A 22,934-nucleotide genomic window follows, 5' to 3' on the forward strand; every position below is an offset into this window, starting at 1 on the left:
ACTTGAACATCTCTAGACTTCAGCTTCCAAGGAAAAGACCTCGAACCAACCCCCAGAGGATAGTGAAGGACAACTGTACATTGACTTTGGCTTGCTTGAGTCTTTCTTTCTTTCTTTTCTTCTTTCCTTCTTTCTCCCCTCCCTCCATGCCTTCCTTCCTTCCCAGGGATTGAACTCAGGGGCACTTCATCACTGAGTCACATCCCCAGACGGTTTTATTTTTTTATTATTTATGTATTTATTTGGTTCCAGGGATTGAACTCAGGGGCACTCAACCACTGAACTGCATCCCCAGCCCGATTTTGTATTTTATTTAGAGTCAGGGTCTCAATGAGTCGCTCAGTGCCTTGCCTTTGCGGAGTCTGGCTTTGAACTTTCGATCCTCCTGCCTCAGCCTCAGCAGCTGCTGGGATTTCAGGCCTGCGCCATGGCACCTGGCACTTGTTTAGCTCTGGTGATGACGTGATTGCAAGACTTAGCCGGGCTGATGCCTTGGCTGGGATTCGTTCACTCTGGTTGCATGGTATTCCTCGGTTCTAGTCCAATGCCATTACCCAGGTTATTGTTGATGGATATTTGAACTATTTCCAGCTTTGGGCTCTTATGAACGTCAAGAGCATTCTTCTCTCTCTCTCTCCCAGTAGAGTTGTGCAAGTTTTTCTAAGGTGAATTTTGGGGTCAGTGAGGTATTTGTATTTTTCATCTTATGCCATAATTCCAAACCATTGGCCAAAGTGATCACTTCAGTTTCTAAGCTAGCAGTGAAAGAGAGATTTTTTTATAAGTTCTTTTCCAGCTTTACTGAGGTCTACTTGATAGCTGCTATTGTGCGTATTTGAAGTGTCAACATGATGATGTGATGCGTACACATGGTGAAATGACTACATACTCAAGTTAATTCACACATCTGTCACCTCGCAGAGTTGTCTTTGTTAAAATTCGTCCCGATGAGGATTATTTTATCACTCAACGTCTTCACCAAGTCTTAATCCTGTTAGTCTTTTTAATTCATGCCAATATGGTAAGTATGGAATGGCAGTCTTCTTGTTATTTTAATTTGCTTTTCCCTGATTCCTAACAGGGCTGATTGGCCATTGGGATACCATTTTTAAGTGTTTATTTGAGCTGGCCCTTTTTCTACGGATTGTCTTTTTCTTACTCGTTTGAACAGTGATTCGTAGAACTTTTATCTGTTAATGCGACTCTTTTGTCGAGTGTATGTGTTGCTAATATCTGCTCCCACTTTGGAACTTGTCTTTTTACTGTTTCAATGGTGCCTTCAGGGAAGCACAATTTCTTAACTTCAATATTGGTGAATTGATCTATCTTTTTCCTTATGGGAATTTAAGAAATTCTTTCCTGTCCGTTAAGATATTCATAAAGTTATTCTCCTGTATTCATTGGAAAGGTTTTTTTTTTGCCCTTTCATATTTTATTTTATTTTATTTTACTCTTTTGGAACTAATTTTTTGTGCATGTTGGGTTTTGTGCATGCGGTGCCGTGTGTGGATGCACACACATGGTCTGGAATTGCACCTGTCACCCGCATGCCCTGCCTCTCTCTGGGTTCTCCTCTCTGTTCCACTATAGTTCTGTAACCCTGAACCCTGATCCAGCTCTGCACTATCTTGACTATTGCAGCTTCCCGGTGAGTCACACCACCCAGGAGGGCACAGTCTTCCACCTAGTTCTTCCTCAAAGATGTCTTGATGCCCGTGGGGTGTGCCCTTGGTGTCTCTTTTTGTTGTTGTTGTTTTCCCTAATAATGGAGATAGAACCCAGGGGTGTTCTACCACTGAGCTCCATCTCCAGCACTTCTGATTTTTATTGTCGGACAGGGTCTCTCTAAGTGGCCCAGTCTCCTCTCAAAACCCTGATCCTCCTGCGGCAGCCTCCAGAGGGCCTGGGATTTCAGGCCTGTACCCTGGTGCCTGGCTATATGTAAATTTAAGAAACTGTCCCATTTCCCTAGTAGAAGCCGTTAAAGTTTTTATGAGGACTGCACTGAATCCATGTCAGTTGGGGAGAACGGGCATATTTACAAGAGAGTCGGCCTCATGGAAAGGAACCACTGCACCATCATTAAAAGGATGGGACCAGACTTCCTGAGTGCAGATCGGGTTCTGCTCTTCGTTGGCCACAGGACCCTGAAGAACTTTTGTTTTTGGCCCTACTGGGTATTGAACACAAGGCCTTGTACATGTTAGGCAAGTTCTCCACCACTGAGCTACATCCCCAGTCCTTTTTAATTTTATTTTGAAATAGGGTCTCAGGCTGACCTGAACTTGTAATCCTCCTGCATCAACTTTGTGAATACCTGGGGTGACAGTTGGCATCACCAATGGGACCCTGGGATCCCAGGACCTTGAGACCCTGGAGAATATATTCAACCTCATTGTGTCTGAGTTTCCTCACTTATAATAGGGATCATGGGACAGGGATAGAGCTCAGAGGTCAAGAATGTGTATCATGCATGAGGCCCCAACATGAAAAAACTGTAAATAAAAAAAATAGAGATCATAATATAGTATAACCTACCTTATAGAATAATTGAGAGAACTGAATGATTAATTGATTGAATTATTTTTAAAAATGTACTTATTTTTTAGTTGTAGTTGGACACAATACCTCTGTTTTATTCATTTTTATGTGGTGCTGAGAATCGAACCCAGGGCCTCACACATGCTAGGCAAGCGCTCTACCACTGAGCCATAACCCCAGCCCAACTGATTGAATTATTCTAATGTGTTTAAAATACATTAGTATGTCTTCTCCAATGTCCCCCCAAAATTTTAGAACTCTCCTTATAAAACAATACCTATAATATATGTATAATATATATTCCTGTATATACTATCATACACAAAGTATTATATATATATATATATACACACACACACATATATATGTACATATATATGTATATATACACACACATAAATTTTAGTTTATATATTCTTCATTGAACTCAAGAACACTTTATCTGGAGTTACACACCCTAACCTTTTTAATTTTCATTTAGACACAGGGTCTTACTAACTTGCTGAGCCTGGCCTCAAATTTGTAATCCTCCTGCCTCAGCCTCCTAGTTACAGGGATTATAGGAGTGCACCGCCATGCCCAGCTGTGGGGTCTATTGTTCTACATATGTAGCATACATTTCATATGTATGTGTATTTTATAAATAACAGAGGCATAGATATTTTGTACCAAATTTTTGATAAGTTGTAAATGGTATTTTAAAAGTATTTTTGTGTGTACAATACCGTTGTATTTATTTAGTCTATTTTATGAGCTGATTATGATCCTTTTTGGTTATTACTTGTGTCACATGAGATACTGCTTGGAACAGGTAACAAATATGGAGAGGTCCCTCTAGAGATGACTCATCCTAATTCTGCTCTGTTCTAACGGAATTGGTCATTTTATCCACTTTGCCTGGTTTTGCACAGTGTGGCTGGGGATTGATTGCTGTAGTGGAAACCTGTCAGAGGATTTTGGCAGCCTGCTTCACTTTGTCCTGTGAACCAGGCAGCTTTCAGTTGGTTCTTTCTCATTTATGAGATCCTGATATTGCAATATTGAGACCCTTTTTAGGTCCCTGGTACTCCTGTGCATCTCTAAAGTTGGTACCACAGGTGGCATGGGCTTTAAGAGTCACAGCTCATATACGGACTTGCATCCAGCACCAGTAAACTTCCCATCGACGAAAACAAATGTTCCTTTTGATTTTTCACTCCATCATGCATATATCAATGGAGTTACGATTTTTTATTTTAAATTCTTTTTTGTACTGGGGATTGTTCAATCTAGGGTCATCTATCAGTGAGCCACCTTCCCAGTTTTTTTTTAGTATTTATTTTGAGACAAAGTCTCACTAAGTGTCAGAGGCTAGCCTCAAACTTATGATCCTCCTGCCTCAGCCTCCTGAGTAGGTGGGATTCCAGGTGTGCACCACCTCAGCTGGCGAGTTCTAATTTTTAAAAGAGAAAAATAAACCTGCCCCTGCAAACACTCGTGCACCAAAGTTTAGAGCAGTGTTATCCATAAAACCACCCCAAATAACCATTTAACTGATGAATGGGTGGATTAAATATTGTATACCTGTGCCCTGGAATGTCATTTGGCAATGAGAAGGACGGATGCTACAACGTGGAGGGACCCGGGAAATATCATCATGCTAAGTGAGATAAGCCCATCAGAAAACACTACCTATTTATAACTCTGTTAATGAATTGAAGCATCATAAACGGAAGAGTTCATAGGAAAAAAAAAAAGTAGGTGGCGAGGAGGAAGAAAGGAAAGGAAAATATATCTGGGTTGTCCCTGCCTTGGGTCTTCCTCTGGTTTCAGTTCAGTGCTCAGCTCTGTCACGTGGCTCCTATCAAAGCTGTGAGGCCCTGCATGGTTTTGCTCTGTGCTGCAGGAGGCAGAAACTCAAACTGAAACCAATGAGAAAACCAATGTGTTCTTAATGGTTTTTACCCAAACCATAAATCCCTCTCTTGGAGGGAGAGGGGAATCACCCAAAATTTGGCCCAGTTCCCGTGTTCCAGGGCAGTATGTGTGTGTGTGTGTGTGTGTGTGTGTGTGTGTGTGTGTGTGTATTTTCCCCTCAATATTTGCCAGTCCAATGACCACCTCTGTCCCACTCATTCAAGGAATTCACTCCAAATGCAGATTCCTGGGCCTGACCTAGGACACGGAACAAGACAGAGTGGGAGGAGAAGGCAAAGATTCACATCTTTTAAAAGGTCCCCTGGTGACCCTGCCCACCAGACGGGACTGGTTAGTGATGAGGAAGGAATTATGGGTTGTGTTTTCGTTGGTCACTACATGTCACTTAGTGAACCATTTCACCAGCTGACTCTAAGTGCCAGGTGTCAGCTGGACACCTCACATTTAAGTGTCGGCTGCTCTTATAAATCCCTTTTCACAGAAAAGAAAACTGAGGCACAGGGAGGTTCAATAACTTGCCCAGGGTCAAACACTGGATGCAGAATTACCGTGTTCTTTGTGGGTCCTCAAAGCAACATACTGACCTTTGTTAATGATAAAATAAACCGGTCTTTGGCCAAAAGGGACCCAAAGATCTACCTGGTTGTTGTTGTTGTTTTATTTTATTTATTCATTTATTTTTTAATGCCGCCAGGGTTTGAACCCAGGGACTTCTACAGTTCTACCACTGAGCTACACCGCTAGCCTTCTGAAAGACCTCCTTGGGTCGTGGTGGTGGCTTGGTGTTGTGCTAGGTGCTTTACAGATTATTCCTTGCTTTGAGAGGTCCTTGCTGAGCATTGAACATCCCCACTGCTTAGGGTAAGGATCTCACAAAGAACAGGCATGCATAAGAAGCTAGAGAATGCCAGATGTTCTAGAAAGTTCTTTGCAGATGCCCGTGCCTTCAGGAGAGAACTGCGCACAGGAGTGCTCTTGGGCTCTACAGTTACCTTGTACCAGCCCCTGTGTGCTCTACACACATCACGGTCATCATAGGAAACTAAGACCTGTCTGTCTCTAGAACCTGACTATCATCCACTGCATTTTCTGCTTTTGACTCTAAAATCAAATGGACTTTATTTTCTAGATGAGAATTGCCATCCATCTGATATTCAGTGTTTTGTGTTGTGTCACGTGCAAGTGGAGGTTCAGTGTGATTATTCTTGAGTCCCTGCAGAATTGTGGAGTGTTAGGTCGTGAAGCAACCCTTAAAGAACTCACTTTCTCCATTCTGCTGGGAACAGAAGGAGGATCCTACCTATTGAGTGACTGATTCGAGGTACCAGCTCGTCAGGGCCAGGCCTAGAGCCCCATGCTAACACCCGGCACGGGACCCTCCTTTCTCCCTTTAAATCTGGTCTTATGGTGGTCTCATGTGAGTTAACCCATACTGAATTGGGTCGTGAAGAAGCCGTGGGAAATTTCACCTCAAAATGATTCCTACAGTGGGGCTTTCTTTTTAGAGAGGTAGGCTTACCTGCCTAATTATATATTATTTAGGCTAGTAATAAAATTTACATGTCTAAAACACAATGACAGATGGTGATAGAGAGTCTCCTACAATATTATCAGGCCTGCTAAAGAGTTTAATATTCAGCAAAATGGAAACCCCACTCATTTTTGCTTTTGCTTAGAGCCTGGCTGAATTACTGAGGCTGGCCTCAAATTTGTGAACCTCCTGCCTCAGACTCCCAAGCCACTGGGATTACAGGTGTGTGCCACCTTACCCAGCTGGAAACTCCACTTATGAGTGGGCCAGTTGCTTTTATATGTTTTTATGGGAGAAAAGGAATATCTAACAAAAAGGATGAGGTACATCCCATTGTTATTATGATTATTATTTTTTAAAATCTTTTTTTAGTTGTTGGCAAACTTTTATTTTATTTATTTATTTATATGCAGTGCTGAGAATTGAACCCAGGGCCTCACACGTGCCAGGCAAGCACTCTACCACTGAGCCACAACCCCAACATGATTATTATTTTTAAACCTGGGCTTATCAAGGCCTCAAACGCATGAGCATGAGTCATGCCATACATATCTCTGACCCAGTGTCTTGGAGAATGGGCATACTCATGGAGGGGATCTAAAAAGGAACTCTCTCATTAAATGACCATTTTGTTCACTAAGAATAATCCCATCAGTGTCGAAAAGTTAAGGCAGCAGCATCGGGGTCCAAGGCTCCAAGTCATTACTTTATTCTGCTCTATCCTGTTCTAGATTCTTCATTTTGTCACATTGGCCTCACACTGAGTTGTCATAGAGGAAGCCTGTGCCCTTTTTCTTTGTTTTTTTGTCTCCTTTTCTTTTATTTTTGTATTTGCTTGCAGTTTGATATCCAGATAGAAAAAAAATTTATGTCATAGATGGATAACTGCTGAATTTTCAAAATGAACCCCACCCTTGTGTGTTGAGTACCACAGACCTGATCTCGAATTCTGGCTTCCCCACTTCCCATGTGTTTAATAAAGTCGGAAGGTTATTTAACCTTTCTGGGCCTCAGTTTTCTCACCTGTCCAATGGGAGAGAAATAACTGCCTTTCATAGGTGTTTGTGAGGAGTGGAAGGTAGCACCCATCAATTACCCGGCATCCTTCTTCCTTTTCTCTAATTCCAGGAGAGCTTTTGCAAAAGGACAACTTCAAAGATACATAGCTCGGGTCTGGGGTTGTGGCTCAGTGGTAGAGCACTCGCCTAGCACACGTGAGGCACTACGTTCAAACCTCAGCACCACATGAAAATGAAATAAAGATATTGTGTCCATCTACAACTAAAAAATAAATATTAAAAAAAGATGTAGCTGAATGTCTATAATGTAAGTAACAGTTCCTTTGTTCCTGGGCTATAGAAAACAAGTGGTGTAAGGGTTCTTACTTCCTACTTTGATTTTTGACCCCTTCATTTCTGGGACTCATCTGAAAAGGTCAGTTTGATTGAAATAGTAGATGAAGCTGGGCATGGTCATGCACACCTGTAATCCCAGCATCCCAGGAGGCTGAGACAGGAGGATCGCAAGTTCAAGGCCAGCTTTAGCAACTTGGCAAGGCCCTAAGCAACTTAGTGAGACTCTGTCTCAAAATAAAAAAATGTTTTAAAAACGGACAGAGAATGTGGCTCTTTGGTAAAACACCCCTGGGTTAAATCTCCAGTAACCCCCACAAAAAACAGTAGATGAAAGATTTGCCTTACTTAACTTCTTCTTAAATACCTTGCTTCATCCTAAAAAGGAATGACAGAAATGCACAGAGTATGTCTGTATTTAAATTAAATACGTGTCAGGTTTGGGGGTGTAGCTCAGTGGTGGTATGCCAAGCACACATGAGGCCCTGGGTTTGGTCCCCAGTATCAAAAAATGGACAAATTCATATATACATGCCCGGGTGAATGGAGGCTAAAGCTGGGGTGAGGTTGATACACAAAATGTAGGTCAGCATCTAGCTCATTGGCTAGATAAAGACCTGGAGGTTCCTAATAGCACTCAAAGCAAGTGGGGAAAACAAATAAAAACAAGCCAATCGTGCAGGACAAACTCAGATTTTTGCTTGGCCTGGAGACCTCCTTCCTTCGATGGGTCTTCACCAAGAGAACTCGTTGTGAGGTAGTGCCGTTCCCGTCATGAGTGAAACCACCTGATTCGTCATCCTGAGCCTGGGTGTAGAGAGAGAAGCCAAAGCCATCGCTTCACTGACTGGCAACAGTTTGATAAATGACCAGAAAAGAGTTTAAATCGCCTTCTCCAATCCTACACTGATTCAAGGAAAACTGATTCAGCCTGGTTACTCAAAATTTCTGATAGATTCCCTTCTGAAAGTCTAATCCTGCCAAGCAGTGGGGTAGGAAATGGGGCTCCTGTGTTTAGAGCACATGAGGAAAGAAAAGCTGAGTACTCCTGTTCCAGAGAAGACCCGAGGGATGAACAGTTTTCAGGAGGATCTTTGAGAAGGAGTATGTCCGTGCCACGAGAGACCACCAGGCCTGACTTTGGAAAGGCGAAAAAATAGGCTTTTTTTGAGAATTGACTTTGGAAAGGTGAAAAATAGGCTTTTTTTTGAGAATTTGAAATATTCTAGTACTCCCACCTGACCCTGACCCAGCAGCAAGCTAGCGGGTAGGATGAGGAGGTCAGCTTGGGAATTTGGGGCTTTAAGTGCCCAGATTAAAAAAAAAATTATATGTATATAATTTTATATACATATAATTTTTAACAATATTATATAATATATATTTTATTTTAGTATATATTAAATTAGTATTTAATATAGTATATAATATATATAATATATAAATAACAATATATAATAATATATATTTTAATATATTATGCATTCTAATATATGATATATTAAACTAATATATAATAAATAATAATATATAAACATACAATATATAAATATATAATATATGAATGTTTATATAAATATTATATATATTATACACACACAACACACACACACATATATTTCCTTAGCCAGAATATCTGGCAGATTCCAGAGGCAAAATGTTATAAAATAGAGTTCAGTGTTGAAATGTGAAATTCAAATGTTTGCAGAATAAAACCTCAGTTTGAACTCAAAGCAACTAACGGTATTGAATTGTCATCAGGGATAAAGCAGTTATTTTGGAAGTTTGGTGTGGGGATCCCTGGGAATCTCTGGTGTCTTTTATGGGGGTGCACGGGGTCAACACTGTCTTCCTAACAAGCTTAAGACAGTGTTTGCCTTCTCCCTCTTTCCCTCTGGGCTTTCTCAGAGTTGTGTGATATTACAACCGACCGGAGGGCAGGGTAGCCAGTGAACTTTTGTTAAGAAAGTTATTCAAAGAGATGCGCAAAAAATAAACTTCTCATTAACTTTTCTTTTGGGAAAGTTATTTTTTATAAAAATGGGCTATTTATGTAAACATGTAATAAACAGGGTAGATATTCTTTTAGATAAATTAACAAATATTTTTAAATTCATTAGCTTTACTTTCTAATATAGAAATATGATAAATAGGTGTAACCTATGCAAATCAAAGCTGTTTGAGGCCATCAATAATTTTAAGTGTGTAAAGGAGTCCTGAGACCAAGATGTTTGAGAAACCTTGTGTTAAGCATATGTTCATCAGAGACTTCATTAATATGGCGCACTGATTAATATACAAAACAGTCATGGTCCCTAAAATCTATAGAATGCTACCATCTTTGAATAAAATCAAACTTATGAATAAGTATGCAAATTTGTTCCAAATAGTGTTGACATATCCACTTTGCTTATTAATGCATTCATACAAATAGATATTCGTTTAGCACTGGAATTAATTATAGAAATTAATAAAATAGACCAGATCTCTGCTCTTGAGGAAGCTTATTTCTAATAAAAGTGCTCCAGGAACACAGACTTGCCAAGCACTTCCAGTGTGTAAAGAGTCAGCATGTACAGTTAGTAATTATGACTCTGGAACTGGCAGAAAGAACCTCTGAAGGAGTGAATCCCGGCTCCTTGCTATGGCCAGACCCTGCTGAGTGCTTGTGTGCTTTATTTAATTTGTACAGCAATTCTGTATGATATAGAAAGTCCTATATCTTTATAGGTGAAGAAATAGAAAACAGAGAGACTAGATAATTCATCTGAGTTGTCAGCTAATGAGAAAGAGAACCAAGGACTACAGATGTAGCTCAGTGGTAGAGTCCTTGCTTACATGCACAAGGCCCTATGTTGGATCCCCAGGAGAGAGAGAGAGAGAGAGAGAGAGAGAGAGAGAGAGAGAGAGAAACGAACTAGAATTTGTGCTTTTTTATAGCATCTTTAAGTGGCCTTTTGGACTTCCCCCTTAACATCTCCACACCCATTTTAGAGAAAGGGCTACCTGGCCATGCTTATCTGTTGCAGTATATGTTTGGGAACACGTTTTCACACTGGACGTGGTGAAGAAATCTCATGTCAGGGTTGGGAACCTTCTGCCACAAAAACAGCCGGGTGAATCTGACTGGCATTGTCCACAAAGGAGTTGCCCAAACTGAGTGCAGGGAGAGGTGCGGTGGGGAACCGCAAGGAACCCGGGTAACCAGTAGAACCCCAACAGGGTGCCAACAGGATACTAGACTCTGAGAAAACCCCCAGAGCAAGGTCCGTGTCTCATGCCATCTTTTCCTCCCTAGCCTGTTCAGGTTTCAAATCACTTCTTTCTTTGCCAAGACAGGTTATTGTGAAGTGTCTGCTGGAGGAGACGTTTCCGGGCCTGTTAGGTGATTTTAATTTGGACCTAACCTCAGTGTGCCTTGTAGATTCAGAGCCAAGAAGTTTCAGCCCCGTAGAATTTTATGGCACCTGCCCGGAGAGGTATTTCTCATCCACTTGGAGCCTCCTTTGAGCCCTCTGCACCTCTCTGCTCCTCTCTTCACCTCCTGGAGAACTTTCTCCATCCACCATGGAAAGACAGCGACTTACTGGTAGGGTAAAAGATCAGTGTGGTGACTGCTTTGTATATTCTCCCCGAATACACAATCGATATTTGTCACCAAAAACCAGAGTGCTCTTGGAGTCTTCTAATGTCTTTCAAGAAATCTAAGGAACTTGAAATAAGCCTCTTCCGAATGGAGAGAGCACACACATACTCTTGCAAATGTTCATTTCAGGATGGAATTAGGGCCTCTGCTTGCCAGATTTTTGAAATCCACTCTACTTCCACAGGTATCTTTCTAGCACTTGGGACACCCTTATTGCTTCAGCAAGAGGAGGCTGGTGACGGGAGAATCAGCATCAAGGGGTAACCATTTATCAAACATCTGAGTCCCACCCGTTCCATTTCCCCAGTTTCCACCGAGATGGAGCTCAGTGGTAGAGTGTGTGCTTAGCAGCATGAGGCTTGGGTTCGAGCCCCAGAATCTCCATCCACCCATTAAAACAAGGAGTTCTTCCTTCCTTGAGGTAGCCGACTTACCAAGCCCTCTCCCTGGAGGCATATGAGGCTCATCTCTCCTCCTTTTTCCTGTGTCTTCTCTTCAGAGCTGCAGAGATCTCAGCTGTGAATCTCCTGCCCAGTCTCTCAGCTTCTCCCTGACTTTTGTCTGGTCGCTTGATGAAGTTTTGGTGCATTGACAGGGCAGGCAGGAAAACCGTGCCTTGATGCTCAGTCTTCCTCCTTTATTCCACAGTGCTCCTGACCATCCTGTTCACCAGAGTTTAAATAAGAACCTTTCTCCACCTTTCTGGAATCTGGTATCCTCTTGTGCATTTGGAAAAAAAAAATAGAGTGGTGATTCCCATCAGGTATTGACAGCTAGCTGTGTTTTGGGCTAGCAAGAGGTCATGTGAATCGGCCCCCCTTTCTCCCATCTCAGCAGATCCATGCTTCTCCCTCTCAGCCTTGCATTTTGGGAACCTCAAGGCAAGGTACTCAGACATAGAGGGTGGAATTCAGCCAGCCACTGGGGGGGTCCAGTTTGTCTGAACAAAGCAAGTTAGAATTGTTGGACTGTTTTATTGACAACCGCTTTTAAGGGGGGCAAAGTCATGATTTCAAATAGGGCCTCTGTCCATGGAAAGCCCCCTCACTGATGTGATTGGTGCATGTTGGCAAATGGTGCTGTCATTTCGCTGTCTCCATAGAGTGACAAGGGTGGGTTCTTCGAAGTGACATGAGATTACTCTGTGACCTTGACCTTGGTGATTTAACCTCTGTGAACTTCTCTTCCCTAAACCAGGCTGACTGTCTGCCTCCAAGAGCAGTCTGAAGGGTAAAATGAGATCTTGTAGGATGCAGCCTAAACACTTGGCTCACATTGGAGCCAGGGCTCTGGTACATGTTGACTTTTATTTTCACCCAACTTCCTGATCCAGATCTGTTGATGGTGCCAGTTTTTTTGTTGGAACCCACTACAGTTATCATTAAGAAAGTGGATGGGGGGTGGGCACAGCTCTGTGGGAGAGTGCTTGCCCAAGCATGGGTGAAGCTCTGAGTTTGACCCCCAGTACCATAGAAAAAAAGAAAATGAAGAAAGAAAACTGAAAGAGATCCAGTCCACAGCAGAATCCCCAGTGCTTGGAAAATAGAAAGAGAAAGAGAACAGAGAGACAAATAAAAGCAATGCCTCTAATCCCAGCAACTTGGGAGGCTGGGGCAGAAGGATCACAAGTTTGAGGCCCGCTTGAGTGACTTAAGGGAGACCCTGCCTCAGAATAAAATAAAACAGGCTGAGGATGTAGCTCAGGGGTCTAGCAATTGCCTAGCATGTGTGAGATCCTGGGTTCCCTTCCTAGTATTACAAAACAATAAGTAAATAAATAGTTTTCTTTTTTTTAAAGCGATACCTGGAGTGGCTTGAGACCTCCAGAGAACTGGCGAAGGCCAGAGGCAGATGAACAGCTTTGAGAGAAATGCAAGTTGGGAGCCCTTGTGGGTTGTTTGTACGCTAGTTGGCTGTCCTGAAAGGGCTCCACCCACGTCCCTGAGTTCCTTTACTACTGAACATGCTGCCACCAAAGATTGGAGCACTGGCGGAGTTCCGGGAATCTGTCCCAGAGCCCCGCCTCCTGAGGGCAGAGTGAAGGGCAGTGATACTAGCACATGGCCACGTGGCCTTGTCAAGTCATTTGCTGACCCTCGCTAGCCCTGATGGATGCATTCAGATTTCACAGAATGAGAAGACTACTCGACTCTCCTCTCTGAGGTCAGGAGCTCTGAATCCAAGTCTCAGATTTGGCCAGCTTTGCCATATTAAATAGCTTTGGACCTTCAGCAAGTTACATCAGCTCTCAGAATTCTGGTTTCCCCACTTATTTAAAAAACTTTTTTTTTTTTTTTTTTTTGGTACCAGAGATTGAACCCAGGGGCGCTTGACCCCTGAGCCACATCTCCAGCCCCTTTTATTTTATTTTTTTATTATTTTGAGGCAGGGTCTCACTAAGTTGCTTAGGGGCTCACGAAGTCGCCTTTAAACTTGCAATCCTCCTGCCTCAGCCTCCCTAGTTGCTGGGATCACAGGCATACACATGCCTGGCTCAAGTTTTCCCACTTATTAAATGTGCACTTGCACATCTGCATTTGAAGTCACCTTTCTGAGTCTTCGCCTCCCTTCCCCCCCTTTCTTGTTTACAGTGCTAAAGATGAAACCCAGGGCCTCTCCCATGCTAGGCAAGCGCTGAGCCACTGATCTTATACCCCAGCTCTCTGACCTTCTCCCTGGAGGTAGCCCCACCTGTCAGGATTAGCACCTGGCCAGCACAGTCCCCAACTACAGCACCACTCAGACCCTGATCTGTGTGTGTGTGGTTTTTTTTTTTTTTTTTTTTTTTTTAATATTATGGTTTTGGACCCTGTAATACATAACCATGACCCAAGTTGCACCCAACTCCACTGCGATTTCGGCATGCCACAGCATGGCTGCCCCCCAGCCCGGCCTGCCCCTGTTTCTATCTTTGCACCTGCTCATCTTTCTCTTCGCACAATCCGAGAGTGAGAAACCCATCATCAATGAACGTTTCGCTTTCGGTGTGCTCTTCCTGAATGAGTGGTGACTTCCATTTTTCTAGCTTCCCTCTCTGATCTCCAGGGCCACATCTAACAGAATGCTCGTGTTTTGTAAAAAAAAAAAAAAAAAAAAAAAAAAAAATGTGTGTGTGTGTCGGGGGTCTCCATGCGTCTCTTTTTCTCTGAATCAAATCAACTTCGATTTAAATTAAATGCCTTACACGGAACTCGTTGGGACTGTTCATTAGAAAGTGAAAGTAGCTGCTAATCCTTTTTTATATATAAAGAAGAAGAAGAAAAAAAAAAAAAAAAAACCCTAGCAAGTCATTTGGACCATTTCCCCCCTTGGTAACAGCACAAATAAGCAAAGGTACTTGAATCATGTCACCCTTCTCCCCCACCCTCCTTTTGCCCAGGATAAAGATGTCATAGAAGCTTTTACATGGCACACTCCTGCTAAACTCCTTAGGTAGGAGAAATAATTGGCTTTTTCCTTGAGGGAAGGGTAGTCAGAGATTGTGTCTGAGCTATTCTCTTGCAAATCCCCCTGGGTACTGAATAATAAAGTCTGTCTAGCTCTGAGTCTGCAACTCTTCTCGCTTTCCTTTGAACAAGGGCAGTAAGTTGCTCTTTTTCTGCCCAGCTCTGGCCGCTGAAAAAAATTCAGTAGGTGGCCAAACAGCTTTTAGAAGACTAAAGGGAGCTTCAGAGAGCCATTGGTTCTGGTTTGAAAAAGAAAATGTGCTTGTATCTTTGTATGCCAAACAATGACGGAGGAGTTGAATGGTGCTTCAGGACCCCGGCGTAAGGACAGGTGACTTCTTTAGGCATGTTACAATTGACATGTTTGACTATAGCTAAGTTAAGTTCTCAAAATAATCCCTGAAACTGGAGCCCCAGCTACCGAAGCAAGGACTCCAATCAGACCTCTGTGCTGCACCTCTTTTTAACCTCTAATTTATGATGCTGTATCATCCTTCAGGGCTCCCAGAGAAGCCTTCCAGTGTGCTCTGTGGATCATGAAAGAACCCTTTCCACGCCATAGGAGCCAAACCCCAGGAGTTCTGTGAGCTGAGAACTTTGCCCTTTGCAAACTACTTTGCTAAAGAACTCCAAGTTGAGGAGAAGGAGATAAGGAAATTGCTCTGCATTGTTTTATGGTCTCAGTATTCAGTTTCCTGGGGTGTCCCATGTTCTTTAATTTGAGGCATGAAAGAAGCTTAACAAGCAAGTGTGACCTTGCTCTCAGCCAGGGACCTAGAACCAGGGACACCTGGTGTGCTCAGCCATGGTGTATGCTGTGTCTCTGGGATGTCCCAAGGAGCCTTCTGCATCTCTGAGTAAAATAATTCCTCTCTGAGTTTGACTACTCTGAGAACATCATAAAACTAGCCTCATACAATATTTGTCACTTTGTGGCTGGCTTATTTCATTTGGCATCATGTCCTCAAGATCCATCCACTTTCAGTGCTTGTCAAAATGTCCATCCTTTGGAAGGCTGAATAATATTCCATTATATGTGTACACTACATTTTTCTTCATCGATTCATCTCTTGATGGACACTTGAGTTTCCATCTTCTGACTATTGTGAATTATGCTGCCATAAACATGGGTGTACAAATATCTGTTCAAGTTCCAACTTTCAATTCTTTGGGGTATATACCCAGAGATAGAATGGCTAAAATCATATGACAATTCCATTTTTAATTCTTTGGGGGAATTTCCATACTGTTTTCATAGAATTTGCCATTTTATACTCCCACCAGCAGTGTATACGGGTTCTCATTTCTACTCATCCATATCAACACTTGTTATTATTTCCTGTTTTTTTTTTTTATTTGCTTGTTCATTTTATAATAGGCATCCTAACAGATGTGAGGTGATATATCATTTTGGTTTTTATGCATGATCTCCTTACTCTTTTATTATAGATTTATAATAATTTAAATGTCTAGTACCCCTTCTATAGTTCTTTAGCAAAATTTTATTTATTATTTTCACATGTCTACTTCTTCTGATATACTTGGGAATTATTTTGTTATATGTCTCCCTATAAAATATTTTATACAGTTAGGGGTTTTGTTGGAGTTTTATGTAACATATAAATTAATTTAAAATGTCTATTTAAAAAAAATTTTAATTGTAAATGAACCCAATATCTTTACTTTATTTATTTATTTTTATGTGGTGCTGAGGATCGAACCCAGGGCCTTGCACGTGCTAGGCAAGCACTCTGCCATTGAGCCACAACCCTGCCCTAGAATGTCCATTTTAAAAATAAAAATTTCAGTCTTTCTATCTCAATCTTCTTTCATCTGACTTCTTCACATATATGTCTATGTTTATTTTTTCTTTTTGAAAAACCTTGATAAATTTGTTGCTTTGTGAATGAGGTTTTGAATTTTTTATGTATTTGGTGGCCATTGCTTTCCAATAGGAAATGTAGGTATATGTGTGTGTGTTATAACTGTCCATTTTATTTATTTATTTTTTTTAAAGAGAAAGTGTGTGTGTGTGTGTGTGTGTGTGTGTGTGTGTGTTTGAGAGAGAGAGAGAGAGAGAGAGAGAGAGAGAGAGAGAGAGAGTTAGAGTTTTAATATTTATTTTTTAGTTTTTGGCAGACACAACATCTTTGTTTGTATGTGGTGCTGAGGATCGAACCCGGGCCGCATGCATGCCAGGCGAGAGCGCTACCGCTTGAGCCACATCCCCAGCCCATAACTGTCCATTTTATAGAACTAAGCAATAATATATTGGGAAAAAAACAGTTTTTGCAGTCAGTAAACTTGAGTTTGAACCCCACCCCTGATACTTAGTAGATGAATAATTCTGAGAAACTTTAGTTGAGTGTTTGACATACAGGACTTCAATAAAGATGGCTATTATATATTCCTTTTCTCTTTAATATGGTTTTTCATTAATTTATTTGAGTTTCTAGTTACACAATGCTGTAACCTATAATTAATGATAATGTCAACTTTCCAATTTTTAAATCTCTTACATCTGTTTCATGTCTTATTGCATTGGTCAGAAAAACTTGCAGAACAATACCATGTTATTATCTTATATATTCTTTTAGGGGTGGAGGAGAATATTTTTATTTTAAAAGGAGTGCCTCTAGCTTTTCACTATGAAGAATAGCGTTGGCCATAGTGTGAAATGGATACTCTTATATATATTGAAGAAATATATTTCAGTTTTTACTTTTTAAGTGTTTTTAATTTAGAAATCATTTATCTTGGAAGATTTACACAATACAAACAGCTTTATTTCCAAGTTATAATGTTAATGTTACCTAAGATGAAAGATAGAAACTAAGGGTCAATCCTATCTTGAAGAGAGAAGCTATCATTTTCTCCAGAATCACCCATCTCTGAGCCAGGAATGGTGGCACATGCCTGTAATCCCAGCGATTTAGGAGGTTGAGATAGGAGGATTGCAAATTCAAAGCCAGTCTCAGCAAAAGTGAGGCACTAAGCAACTCAATGAGACCCTGTCTTTAAATAAAATTCAAAATCAGGCTCAGGATATGGCTCAGTGGCCAACTGCCCCTGAGTTCAATCCCCAGTACCAAAAAAGAAAAAAGAAAGAAAAGAATGACCCACCTCTGTATGAGGTCTTTACGAGCCTTCTTACAGAAGGCCATTAATTTGCTTAGGGTGAGTTTAAAGGAACAGCTTACTTTTATTGACCTAAACACAGTTTTTTATATTATAGAGATCTGTACCTTACATTTATGTCTGGTTTGAGACTCCTAGGCTTTTTTTTAATCTCTGAATTTAATGAATAACGAAGCTTGGAACATTTAGTAGAAACGATGCTTAGAGTGTGTGTGTGTAATTTGTAGTAGTACTGTGGTTAAATGCTGTATTTTTAAACTAGGTAGTAGTCTTCTGATTTAAATTTTTTGATATTTTAATAATAATTGTTTTCTCAATGTAAAAGAAATATGTGTTTATTGAAGAGAATTTGGAAAAAGGTGGATAAACACAAAAACAATCATTAAAAACAATACATATAGTTTTGTAAGATGCTTTTGGCCTTCTATTATGTTTCGAAATTTTCCCAGTTTCACGTATCCTCACCTGTCGGGGGTTGTTATTGGTAGACGAGCTGTTTCATCAAGTACACTGGTACCTTTCCATTGATGTACCCAAACTCTATAGGTGAATGTTTACCTTGCTCCAGCTTTTCATGTTGGCAAATAATCCAGAGACAGTCATCCTCCTACAACTCCTAGTATACATGGCTTTCAGATAGTTTCTACAGTTATTTTTCTTAGAAGTGGAGTAGCTGCTTGAAAGAATTGTGTTTTTAAGGCTGTAATCCTTAAGTTTCCAAGTTTCTGTTCAGGATAACTGAAAATGGCATGATTTATACAAAAACGCATATCTATATTCTTGGGCTTTGCTAAAACTATATATTAAAATTTTGCCAATTTGACAGGGAGAAAAAAATCTTAATGTATGTCTTAGTTTGCATTTATCTTGTTACTATTGGGATTGAACATTATAAATCGTATATTGTATATTTAGTTTTCTTTGTGAATTGCTTTTTCATGCCCTTTGCCCATTTTGCAGTTGAAATCTTCTTTTTCTTTTTCATTTCTCCTCCTCCTCCTCCTCCTCCTCCTCCTCCTTCTTTCTTTCTTTCTTCTTCTTCAACTTATGCCTGTAGAGCATAATAATTAAGAGAAAAAAAGCTTGGATCTCAGAAATACTCATGCTCAAATCTCTCTCTGCTACTTAATTAGCTATGCCCTGGGCATCTTACTTCTTAGCCACTCACTGTCTTCACTTCTTTATTTTAAAAGTGGAACTAATTGTGTCTTCCTTTTAGGATGAGATAATAATTACTTGCGTGCCAGGCATAGTGGTGAAAGTCTGTAATCTCAGAGACTTTGGGAGGCTGAGGCAGGAGGATCACTAGTTCAAGACCAGCCTGGACACCTTAGCAAGACCTTGTTTCAAAAATAAAAAATAAAATAAAAAAGGACTGTGGGTATAGCCTAGTGGTAGAGAGCCCCTGGGTTAAATTAACTCCAGTACCAAAAAATAAAAAAAAACACAATTATGTGTAAAATGCTTAACATAACTAACACCAAATAGGGCTCAATAAAGTGTAGCTTTTCTTACCTCAAGGCTCTTAACTATATTATCCATGAGCTTCCAAGTTTGTAATTTCCATTTCAATTCAGCCTATAGTGGCTCTTTCTTTTTTCACTCACATATAATAATGATATATAGTCATAGGATGATAACTCAATACATGTATACATGTATACTCATAGTGGGATTTTAGGGGTATTTAAATTTAAAATTGTATACAAATAAAAACATACCTTTTCCTTGATGATTTCTTTCTCTCCCTTAAAAAATCCTTCCAAAGTCCCAAAGACCAGATCAATAGTTGCCTACTTTTCTTCTACTGTTTTTTCTTCTAGTGCTTCTTATCATTTAATATTTTACACTTAACTCTTTAATCCATTTGGATTAAGTTTTAGTCTTGAGTGTGAAGCTAGTATGAATTTTCCCCTCAAATTGTTCCAACTTTATTGAGTAATCAATCTATCCTTTCCTCCCCGATTTGAAATGCCATTGTTAGCATATGCCCAATACTTCTAGGTTTTCTGTCTGATTACTTAACCAAACATTGCACTGACACTAACTGTACCATAGAATATATGTAGCGTATGCACAAGGGGTACTTTCTATCTTTATTGCATTTTTAATACCTGGAAACACTCATCCTCTCACCCCACAACCCCTCTATTCTTTTCAGAGCTGCATCTTGGTTTACACACATACATATTCACTTGGATTACAACCTGATCAAGATTTAATTTTTTTTTTTTTTTTTTTGTGGTGCTGGGGATTGAACCCAGGGCCTTGTGCATGCTAGGCAAGCACCCTACCAACTGAGCTATATCCCCAGCCCAAGATTTCCTTTTTCCATAACTCTATAGTGCAGTAGAAAGAACTTGAACTGGAGATTCAGGGGACTTAGACTCCCCTCCTGTGTCCACCACCCAGCAGCTGTTTAAGTTGGGCATGGTGTTCACGGTGAACCTTGGGTTCTCAATTGAAGTAGACATGTTGAAGTCAACACTTAACCCCAAATTCACCTGGAAAAAGTGAGACCCGATTGACCAATCATGGAGTCGTATCATTCTGGTTAACAGATTTTTATAAAACAAGTGATAGTTTTAATGACTGCAGAAAGTTTATAACTCAGTATTTGGGATATAACTGTTTTATCTTGTTCGTTGTCATTACAATTTTAATAGCATTAACAAAGATTCCGAGCAACTTTGTTTTATAAGCATTTTATATGCATACGCATAGACATATAAATCCAGCTCTAAAAACATACTCATAAATGAATGATGATGGTGTAGCAGTTTAGAAGTAACGACATCAATGTGGTACTATTCTGTTTTTTGGGGGGAGGGGTGGTACTGGGGATTGAATTCAGGGCACTCAACCACTGAGCCACATCCCTAGCCCTATTTTGTATTTTATTTAGAGACAGGGTCTCACTGAGTTGCTTAGCACCTTGCTTTTGCTGAGGCTGGCTTTGAACTTGCGATTCTCCTGCCTCAGCCTCCCAAGCTGGCCTGTGCCACTGTGTCCGGCACAATTCTGTTTTTCTTTTTTTTTTTTGGTTGTCAATGGACCTTTATTTTATCTATATGCAGCGCTGAGAATCGAACCCAGTGCCTCACGCATGCTAGGCAAGTGCTATACCGCAGAGTCACAACCCAGCCCACTACTCCATTTTTACGAAAAGATTACAGAGGAATTTGATATAACCCTAACACTTTTATGGGTGTAAGGATATTTGTGTTTGATTTGTGAAATGTAACTACGAAACTTCTAGTTTTAAGCTACACAAGAGCTATAGTTCCTTGAGCACCTACAGGGGCACATGTCTAAGTCAAATGCTTTATGCATATCCCCTCTTTCAACCCTCATGACATTGGTGTGGGTAGTAATCACAACTGTTTATAGGTGAAATAACTGGAGTTCATTAGAGTTAGAGGCCTAAGCTAATGGCAGCCAGTAAAGGACAGAGCCAGGGCTGTCTGACTTCTGCATGTTCTTCCCACTATATTCTGCAGCTTCCAAGTGCCTTTGCCATTCTCGTTTTGTTTTATAAAACACAACTTTTCAAAAATTGGGGAAGAAAGAAAGATTCTTTTAGCTGTTTTCTGAAACTTGAACTTTAGTGTAAGAAGAAAATATGGTCAGATATACAGCATTCATATCAGAAATGTGAAGAACTGATAAAAACCATAGTGTAAAGATAAACTGTGGGGCCCTGGCATGGTGGTGCACACTTGTGATCCCAGCAGTTTTGGAGGCTGAGGCAGGAGGATCTCAAGTTTGAGGCCAGCCTTGGCAACTTAGAAAGGCCCTAAGTAACTTAAGGAGCTCCTGTCTCAAAATTAAAAAAGATTAAAAGGGATGGGGATGTGGCTCAGTGGCACAGCACCCCTGGGTTCAATTCCTAATACCAAAAATAAATAAAATCCAATAAGATAACGGTGAAGGGAAAGAAAGGAATTTTCTGTGAAGTCACGTGTTCTATAATTTGCATTATCAATATTGTCTGTCACATTCTCTAGATAATTGCATCAAATCCTTGATTTTTGTTGGAGATATTGATGACTTTAAAGATAATCACTTCCCAGCTGGGGGTAGAGTTCAGTGGTAGAACACACTTACCCGGCATTCTGGAAGCCCTGGGCTCTATCTTCAGCATCTCTCTCTCTCTCTCTTTCTCTCTCTCTCTCTCTCTCACTCATACACACACACACACAGAGTAATGACTTTCATTAACTTTCTCCTTATAACAAAATTACTGTGTGTTCATTGTAGAAAAATTAGAAAATGGAGATAAAACACAGTGACAGAAGGTACAATCCTTTATGATCCCACTACTTGAAAATAACCACAGATAAACATTTTGGTGTTGGTCCCATCTTTCACATTTATATGTGAGTATAACTTTTTGTTTGTTTAAAAACATGAGATTATGTATTTGTAGCCGGCTTATTTTTATTTGAAAATATGTCAGGGACTTTTTGTAAGTGAAACGAAGTGTTCTCCTCTGGGATCATTTTAATGGGGCCAAGCATTTTTGTTGAATGGATGTGCAATAGATTTTAGTGTCTCTAAGTTCAGATTTTAAACTAGTTGCTTCCGATTGGCATTACATTTGGGATTATTCGCAAATATATTTTGTGATAATGTTATCTGATACTGTCTTGTTTCCTTAAGGTCTTCCGTTCTTTAGGGTCTACTCAGGGGCACTGGCATCCCAAGTCTTGGAGTTCTCAGGTCAGCTTTATGCTTTGGAGGCTGTATTAGCTGTGGGTTGCCATAACAAAGGACCTCAGGTTGGGAGACTTAAAAACAGAAACTTACCTTTTCAGTCTTGGATGCTAGAAGTCTGCAATGTGGGTAGGGGCAGGGTTGACTTCTTGAGGCCTCTCCCTTCCGTCTGTAGGTGGACGTTTTCTACCTTGATCTTTCCAGGATTTCCCCTCTGTACATGCCTGTGTCCTGATCTCTTCTTACAAAGACACTAATCACATTGGATTAAGGCTCACTCGTACGTCCTCCCTTTTCCTAGATGACCTCTTTAAAGGCCCTGTCTTTGATTCAGTCACATTTGGAGACTGGGGGTTAGGACTTCAACATATGGATTTAGGCCCGGGGACTGGGGGGCAGGGGACACAATTGAACCCATAACAGAGTCATACACTGGCTTTTATTTTAAGTTTTTTTGTTTTTTTTTTTTTTAATTTTACTTTATTTACTTATTTATTTTTCAAGGCTGGGAATTGAGCCTAGGGCCTCTCACGTGCTAGGTAAGCACTTTCCAACTGAGCTACACGCCCAGCCTACTGGCTTTCTTTTAAAAGGTGCCATTGAGGAAGCAACTAGTTATGTAGCTTTTAGAGTGTTCATGGCATTTA

Source organism: Callospermophilus lateralis, chromosome 6 (assembly GCF_048772815.1).
Source record: "Callospermophilus lateralis isolate mCalLat2 chromosome 6, mCalLat2.hap1, whole genome shotgun sequence".
NCBI classification, from domain to species: Eukaryota; Metazoa; Chordata; class Mammalia; order Rodentia; family Sciuridae; genus Callospermophilus; species Callospermophilus lateralis.